Here is a 9158-nt window from a genome sequence, read left to right on the forward strand (position 1 = left end):
ACATATATACATATATGTATATATATATAATATTTTTATTGTTATAAAGCTATACTGTAATTATCTCAGCTAAGTAATTTTTATCTTGCGTGATGCATATAATGACGAGCTTTCATCTTGCACTTCCCGAGAATTTGCGAGTGAAGAGGATCGTTTTTCTCACGATCGACCGATCGATCGGCTGCACCTCGGGCTTCCGCCTTCTCTTGCGCGCGTAAATCCGCGCCTCTTGAGTTTTTAAACGGGCAGAAAAATCGAGTGCGAACATGGCCGATCAATTTGCCCTAAAGAGCCGTTAATTTTCGGTCGATGCACTCCCACTATCTTCGTGCCCGTCGAAGATTATATTCGAATCGGCGATATACGAGGAGAGGCGGTAGGGCCCTGCTCTGCCAAGGGGCCCCACGAGAGCAGGTCCACGGCGCACATAATAAGGCCGATCGGGCCTCTTTAATGAGGCATAATGGCCCCAACAAGTATGCGTAATCGCCGATGATGGCCTCGAACACGATTCCATCGCGTTTTTCCAGCCCCCCCGGCTCGTCCTGCACGCCCTTGCACGTCCTCCGATCAGGCGACTGCAATCCCGCATGTCCGTGCACGGTGCGCGAGGTACATTGTATAAAATAATAAGCATCATGGCGACATACATGCCGCATGCATAATAGATTGTTGTACTCGTTAGTTTTTATGAATATTTAAGCCTGAGATACAATTGAAAAGCAGAAGCAATGACAGATTAAAATCTAGATGTCTGATGTATATTACCATTAGAATCATGGTTTCTGATAGATTGATATCTGTTATTTTCTGCACTGGCGAATCCACGAGAGACCATGGGGATCATGCTCTTCTCTTGAAGTTTTCTTTTTTTAAAAATATTTATAGCAAATATTATATGTATTTTTAATATATCTGAAATGCATTTTAATATTTCTCTAACTACAATTTTGATACCCCAAAAATATTTTTTAATTTAAGAAATTCCTAGATAAAAAAAATAAATTCTATTATTTATATTATTCTTTTCTGTTAAAATAATTTTAAATAAAACGTTTTATGAATTATACATAAATAATATTTACATAAATAATACAATAATACGATAATACAATAATACAATAATACAATATTTTTTTACAATATAATGATAATTTTCTATTTTTTTGCATATTTGATCTAAAAATATTTCATTTACAGCGAGCCAGTGACTTTTTTTGACTTTTTGGATCCGCTAATGAAATTTTCTGTTTCTCTTATCTGTTTTTGTCAGTGTATCTCAAATTTAAAAGTCCAGAAAGATTTAACTGTTCATTAACAGCTACAGTATAACAATCTGTAATTATGATATATTCAGATCGCCATAATATATTTATTACTTTATATGATGTACCTCAGAATACACGGATATTGAAATCTGTTAATCCCTGTTACTGTTATTTATATATATGCTTTTCAATTATGTCTCGGGCTTTAAGACGCGCATACATTACATACACGCACATACATATGTATATTTTTATGATGAAAAAAATATATATACACATATTTTTTTAGGTCGTACATGTATAATGTGTCGTAAACGTAAAATGACTGATTATCATAATGTCTCATAATGTGGCCTCCTGGTAGCTTCTTGCAGATCGCTGTAAAATTGCGTTTCACCATAAACGATCAGAAATTTAATTCGTCTTTTTCTTTCATGAACCACCTGTAGTTCTCGCTGAAAGAGATGCTTTCTCACAATAAAATACAGTCTCACACACCTATCATCACTCTTGTCGATAATTGCGCCCATGTCGTGCAATTCGGTGGACCTTTCGCGATGAGAGTTTGTCGCGTGGTCACTTAAACTTATTTACCTAGGTAAAACAATGCGCAGCCTCGTTTCATGCCTGTCTTTCCCCTTGTACGAACTTGCGAATCAATTTAATCGAGCCGTCGTTCCAAGAAAATCATAGGTGCCGGCCGGTTATTTAAGATATAGAAGACCGCGAATCATCAGTGGTTCTCAGTTGAAATTTCCTCTGCGCATTTGTCTCGATATAGCGTATTCATTGCTGTCATTTGGAATTCTTCATATGATATTGATTCTGTTAATTCGATTTCGATAACTTCATTTAAATCAAACGTTTCTTTATGGGATATGAAAATATTCTTCTTCTGAAATAACTTTTATCAACTTTTATCAACATCATGAAACAACTTTATTTATAAGAAGCTCACGTACACAATGATGTGAAAAATATTAAATTATAAATTAACAAAATACCGAGAAAATTGTAAAATTTGTACTGGCAAAAATAGATTAATTTTATATACAAATTATTTTTTATGTCAACTTTTTGTATTTATTTATCTAAAAATGTTTATTTTCGATTTATCTTCGAATTAATTCCAGTATGGATTAAAGTAATTTCGGTATACGCTTTGAGATTGTAAGGAAGAAGCTGGCGATCAAGACTAGTTTGAGAAACAGCCGATCGCGATCGACCTATCGTGCTACGGTCATAAAGGACAATGAGAGCGGATCTCGAAAAGTATACCGATCGCGCGCGTTGTACCTTCGGGTAGAAAACCCCTTCAGTGCCGCGCGTCCGAGATTTCTTATTAAGGGCGATTAGCCTGAAAGTGGGCAGATCAAGTGGATGCACGTATAGCGGAGCCTTGCCTATATAAGTGGACGGTAATTGAATGTCAGTGTAACCTCGGTACCCCGGGTACAGTTTTTATCCCTCAGGACGAAAGTATTATATAGCCATGCGTTAGCTGGATCGTTCGGTATCCGCTAGTCTTGAGTAAATCCGCGCAGGGGTCGTGACTTCTTGCAAAACATCGTCCGTTATCTAAGCGCCCCTTCAGGTTCGCGTAAAGGGCAAAGCGCTATTTTTAACATCCCGTGGCATGGTGACAGCAGTCAAGCTAGAAATCTAGTCTTCTATACCTTGCGACAAATGTAAAAGAGAAATGTTCCGAGGTCAACCTTACATTTTTTTATCTTCAATATTGAAGCTAATTGTGAGGTTATTATCCTTGAAATCTTTCTGATCGAAATATACATATATTATGTAATTTATAAATTTTAATACAATATAAAATACAATATAAAATTTTAATAATTAATAACAATTTTAAATTTATAAATTATAACGTATATAAAAAATGTATTAAATTTTAATGAATATGTGTTTGAATGATATTAGCTAGATATTTATTAAACATATATTTATTTATTTAGTACAAAAAAATCATTGATTTATAACTATCATTTTTTATTGAATAAATAATTATTTACTATGTATAAACAAATATTATTAGCACTATTGAAAAAATGTATTAAGTTTAATAAATTTTTTCTTGATGCATTTTATTTAAATAATGTTTAATTGATGAGACTCGTGCATTTTCTCCAAACGTGATAGTGAAAGCGTGAACTTAAAAAATACTGAGGATTTGTACTCAGACTCGTTTGTCTTTCTCACAGCTTAAGGGAAAGCGAGACCAATGCTTTTAAAGTTTCTTTGAAACGAGTCGTTCGCGACGACGCTTCATTATATCGACATTACAAGCTTATTATAATTGCATCGGACGTGCGATATACAATGTAGTGTATACATATATAATGTATACACTATAATGTGTAAAATATGCGGGTCCGAGCCGAGACGATGGGGACCCTAGACATTTCGAAATTCACAAAAGCTCCCTCGCTTTTCACGACTGTGCCGGCCGTTACTCGATGAATAAATGGCCTGATTAAGTACGCCATTTTGCCTGTAATGCAATCTTTAAGCATGTCGAGAAGAAGCGAGAGAGAAAGAGACAGGCTACATTCGTCCCGCGCCATTATTGTGCCTTTCGCGTACATGCGCCTCCGGTTAATTATGCGGCTGGATTAATCCCGCTCCCCTTTTATGCTCGATTACATTTAATTCTCTTGTGTAACAGAAGGAACACGTACGTAGAAGCCGAGGGAAGTCTGGGAAATTAATGTTCCCTACGCGAAACAAGACTTTATCCTGAATGATTCTTAAGCCCAGGTTTTTAGAAAATTTACATATAATTGTTGATAATCGCGATAAAGCGTCGAATCGCAACATTTATGAGCTTAAAAGTGAGAAAAGTTCCATTCTATATTTTTAATGATTTTAATTTACGATTATTTGAATTTTTTCAGAAGCTCATTTTACATCTTATGACTTATCTAACAAGGAAACACACAGAAATAATTCTTTTCAATTTTGAATATGTTTGTGTCTAGATTAAAATAAAGGATTTTTTATATGTGCATGGAGAGAATTTTCTTTTAAAATTTATTTCCTGAAAATATGGTAATTGTGATATGATACAATATTTTAAAGATTTTTACATGCACTTCAGTAAAATTAATCAAGCTTATCTTATACTTTATTGTAGTTTTATTAATGAGAGAGATTTATAAAACTTTTTGAAATACAATGTTGTCTCACGACATATTTTCAGGATAAACTCTAAGAAAAAATTCTTTCCGTGTTCTTATATGAATTTTTAGAAGGTGAAATATTTCTTTAACAAAAATCAGTTAGTTTCTTTCGATGACATTCATTTCGAAAGAAACAGATCGATTTTTATTAAAGAAATGTTCCATCCTCTAAATTATAAAAAAACTTTTTAAAATTTTTATTAAATTTTTTAAAAATAAAATATTTAACACAAAGAAAGTGTTGGAAAGGGTGAGAAAGATCAAATTTAATCAAGGTCTTGATATCTAATAATATTTTTGTGTGAATTTTTAAAATAAATTAGGAACATTTTTTTGAAAAATATAAAATATTATCGTTATTATAAAATATTCTTGAAAACATTTAATTTTTATTGATTAGATTTTTTTACTTCTTAAAATTTTGATGATATTCACTAAAAAAACCATTTTTTGTCAAAAAGACGTCTCACTCTTTAAAAGTATAAGCATGTATAAAAGAATCCTTGTACGTATTCTTATTTAGATGTTATTCTTGTTTAGACATCAAGATATTAGAAGCTCATGAAGAAACATTAAACGCTCGGAGGGAGACTACATTTCTATGTACTTTCTTGTAAGACTTATTTGTCTGTTTTATTGTCTGCTTTAGTAATAGTTGCAGAATATTGACAAACGTCGTTACACTCCTTACTGTCTCACGGAACGTGCATTCTTTGAACAGTAACCTGAAATTTCTTGCTTTTTCGCGCAGTATCGAATTTTGACGCATTTCGCACGTCTGTTCTGCGTAACGGACGCGAAAAATCAAATTTCTCCATTTGTTCGCGAGAAAACATGGCGCCAATAAAGGGGTCAATTTCAATCGATCGTGAAATACTTCGGGATAGGATAGGAAACGAGCGGACAAAGGAAATCCATTGTTGCTCTGGGGCCATCAAACAATGGCATGCACAATACCGGCAATTGTACAGTAGCCGTTACTTTTTTTTCTCTTTTTTTCTAGATCACACTTCTTTGCCTTTTCAACGCGACAATGGTGGTCTAACGATTCTTACTAGTTAACGGAAAATGTCAACGGATTTTGTCGCGCAGCTTTCGCGATTTTTTTCATACAGTCCTAGAAATTGACTTCTTTTTTTTAAATAGAATCATTTTTTTTTACACTTGTAAGCGGATATTCTCAACGGTTTTTCGTACCAAAAGAAAGAAAATTGAATTTAACCGAAAGTTACTTAAAAAACTGATACAATTTTATAAAAATGTTTTATAGAATTTTATTGACCTGTTGAAAGAGATAAAATGACACACGTGTCACAGTTTATAAGGGAGGGTTTGCAAGCAAGGGATGTAAGAAAATACAATAAACTGCTAGTTCAATCGTGCACAGGTTCAAAGTTTCCCTATTCTGACATTTTTGATTATTGCGAATAGGGAGAAAATATATTGAGATATTATACAACATGAGAATAGGTCAATAATCGCTCTTGGTATTGTGCTATATTATTAAGAAATTGATAATAAAGTAATTCTAATAAACATGCTCTGATGTGATGAGAATGAGAAATATAATTTCACTATGTAACAAGAAAAAAATTATGTCGATATTTTAATTATAGATTTGAATATATTAATATTCTAATAAATTATTGAGTGTATTTGTTTGAATTATCTTATCAAATATAACAATAGTGAAAGTTTATCATGCCAATTTAATCGTACAATTTCATAATCTTTCTAAAAATATTTCTTTTCAGTTTGTAATTAGTTCACTAAAATTCTGTTATCAGTAATTTGATATATTCTTCGAGAGATACGAATAGCTTTATTTCTGATATAAAGAAGTTATCAGAAGAGACGAGAAAATCTCGTGATCGGAGAAAAGAGAACGGCTAAAAGAAGAAAGTAAAGAAGGAAGAAGAAGAAGAAGAAGAAGAAGAAGAAAGAGAAGATAAAATCGAAGAGGCTCGGGAAGAAATAAGAAAGCGACAAGTCGTTGAAACGGGCGTGCTCGCTGCTCGCGCATTGGTGCACCGTTGTTCACGATGTGTGCACAGTCGCCATGTTGAATATCCCCACTTCTGTTTCACGTGTCGAGGCACCTACACACGTGCTGCTGCCACTGTCGTGGCCACACGCGCCGTCCTCGGTAGGGCGAGAAATCGAGCCTCATCGGTTCCGCCATGGGGGCTGGTTGCTGTATACTATGCGAACTGGTAGAAGGAGAGGGGAAACAGAAAAAATAGAGGATTTAAGGGTTTGGATGCAATTTCGGATAGTCGATTCAATGCGCAGCCTCCTCTAATTGAAGCGATTCTGACGGTGGTTCACGTTGTATAATGAACAGGATATTTATTAGGAATGTCTTCTCCTCTCGACTTGAATTACGATCGTAACATATTCTTCGTGAGAGTCGATATTTAAACCCATTGTACTTTTCTGTAGTAATTGTGGCTTGAAATTCTAGCCGAATGAAAGAGATGACTTTTACAGATTTAAATCAGTACAAAATTGGTCAATTGTTAGAAGATTGATTGTTATATGAAATTAATTGATTAAGTAAGAATTAATAAATTATTAGTAAGAATAATTATAAAGAATTTGTTCTCTCTTTTTGTCTCAAGTGGCATTGTGAATAGACATTAACACGAATGTCATTTCGCTTAAGGCACACAACAATACGCCACTAAACTAAATATTGATCGATTGAAATTAATATTAATTGAAAGTATAATTATGCAAATCGCCAATCTCGAAACGCTTATATTTCTACGTGCTGTAAATGCTGCTCGATATCATCCGAACATATGTAACATTAAAAGTTAATCGATTATTCCTGGCGAGATGAGGGTCCCGTGATTGAGTGCCTCCAATCTCACGCGATATGACGTTTGTCGAGCGTCTCCGATCCGTCGTCCTTTGATACATCGATTGATTCTAACTCTGATTAGACGTAACGATTTAGCACAGAATTTATCGTCGCTGATAGGCTCGCTCCCCCGTCATGTGACGGAATATTTCTTTTTATAACATATCAAGTCGATATCAATTTGCTAGCAAACGCAATTTGCACGTACTATGCCATACACATAATTTAATAACAATATCGAATGTTTTACAGCTACATCTCAGCTAGTTCTAGCAAAGCGTTACGTTTAAAATAAATCAATTATAAAACGTAATCTTGCTATTCTTATTGATTTAGATACCTCTTTTAAATTTCTAATTGAAATTTCTTTCTGAAGAAGATTTAGTGAAGCTTAAAGACCTTACATATATTTAAATAAAAAATAAAATTGGTATCTTACAGCTTATCAAACATCATTTAGCATGATGATATATAATTACATAAATGTGATTCATTAAACATTTATATAAAAGGAAATTGCCGTATTGTAGAATAGAATATATCCTGTATGAATGCAATGTAATTGTAACGAGCGTATCGTCATCCGTTATAATTTTCAATGCGGTTTTGAGATCAACGTAGCTTGATTACAACCGATGATTGTAAACGTCGCCCGAAGATGAACGTCAATTATGAAATATTCGCTCGGTTGACAGTAGATTTTCACGGCTCCGCGATTACGAGCGCTTTCAACATTCTGACAGGAGTGTCATTTCGCGCCGTCGGCTGACGTCTTAATTGTGCAATTAACGTCGATCAAATTATATATCGGATGTTACTGTTAGACTTCCCGTAATCGCTCAATATCACAGAAAAGCTAGTCGATGAATAATAGCGAGATTCGAAAGGTTTTTGAAATGCGCGAATTTGCATATGTTCCACTTTTAATAATACAATTGACTTTTCGTTTGATAAATATTTAATTTGTATTCCGTTTTTTATGAACGGTTATTAATTTTGTCCGATTAATTTTAGGGAACAGTTTATGTGTGCAGAAATTGATTTTAAAACTTTATAAATAAAGATTTCTCTAATTTGATACGCATTAATCTGTTAACATAATAGTCATTCGTAACTAGCTCCCTAAAAGTGAATCAGTGTATTTATTATTAGTGATTTCAGCGCTACACTTATAACTGATGTAATCATCAGTGATATTTATTATTTTTCAGTAATAATACACTGATTCATTTTTAGAGATTATGATTTTTTGCATATTCAATCTATAAATATCATAATCTCTAAAAAAGTGAATCAGTATACTGTTACTGAAAAGCAGTAAATATTTGCTAATGATTTTATCGATTATAATATTCATCAATTATAAATGTAGCACTGAAGTTATTAGGCGAGTTAAGCCGACAAAGCGACTAGACTATGCTTGCGTAGTGAATGAGCAGTTCTCTTACTTGTGGATTCAACCAATCAGGTTAATAGCCGCTTTGCCAACTTGAACTCATTTATGATTCATTTTTAAAAAAGGTGTCTAATTTCATTTAGTGGAGACTTTAAAGGAGAGTCTGGACAATTTTTGGTTTTGAAATAAAATAGCGTCTATGATCCTACGTAATATCACTGCATTGGTACTTTAGTACTAGTGAATAAGTACTACATACTATAAAAAGTATTAAGTGAAAAGTATTGGTAAGTGAAAAAAATTAATATAAAATTGATATAAAGGATTCAAAATAAACAGGCATAAGCTTATACATTATGATTTTATTAAAGAGATTGAGTCAAAGATGTAAATAAAAAATTGTATATACTAAAAATTATATATATATATATATA

The sequence above is a fragment of the Atta colombica genome, unplaced genomic scaffold (genome assembly GCF_001594045.1).
Source record: "Atta colombica isolate Treedump-2 unplaced genomic scaffold, Acol1.0 scaffold205, whole genome shotgun sequence".
Classification (NCBI taxonomy): Eukaryota; Metazoa; Arthropoda; class Insecta; order Hymenoptera; family Formicidae; genus Atta; species Atta colombica.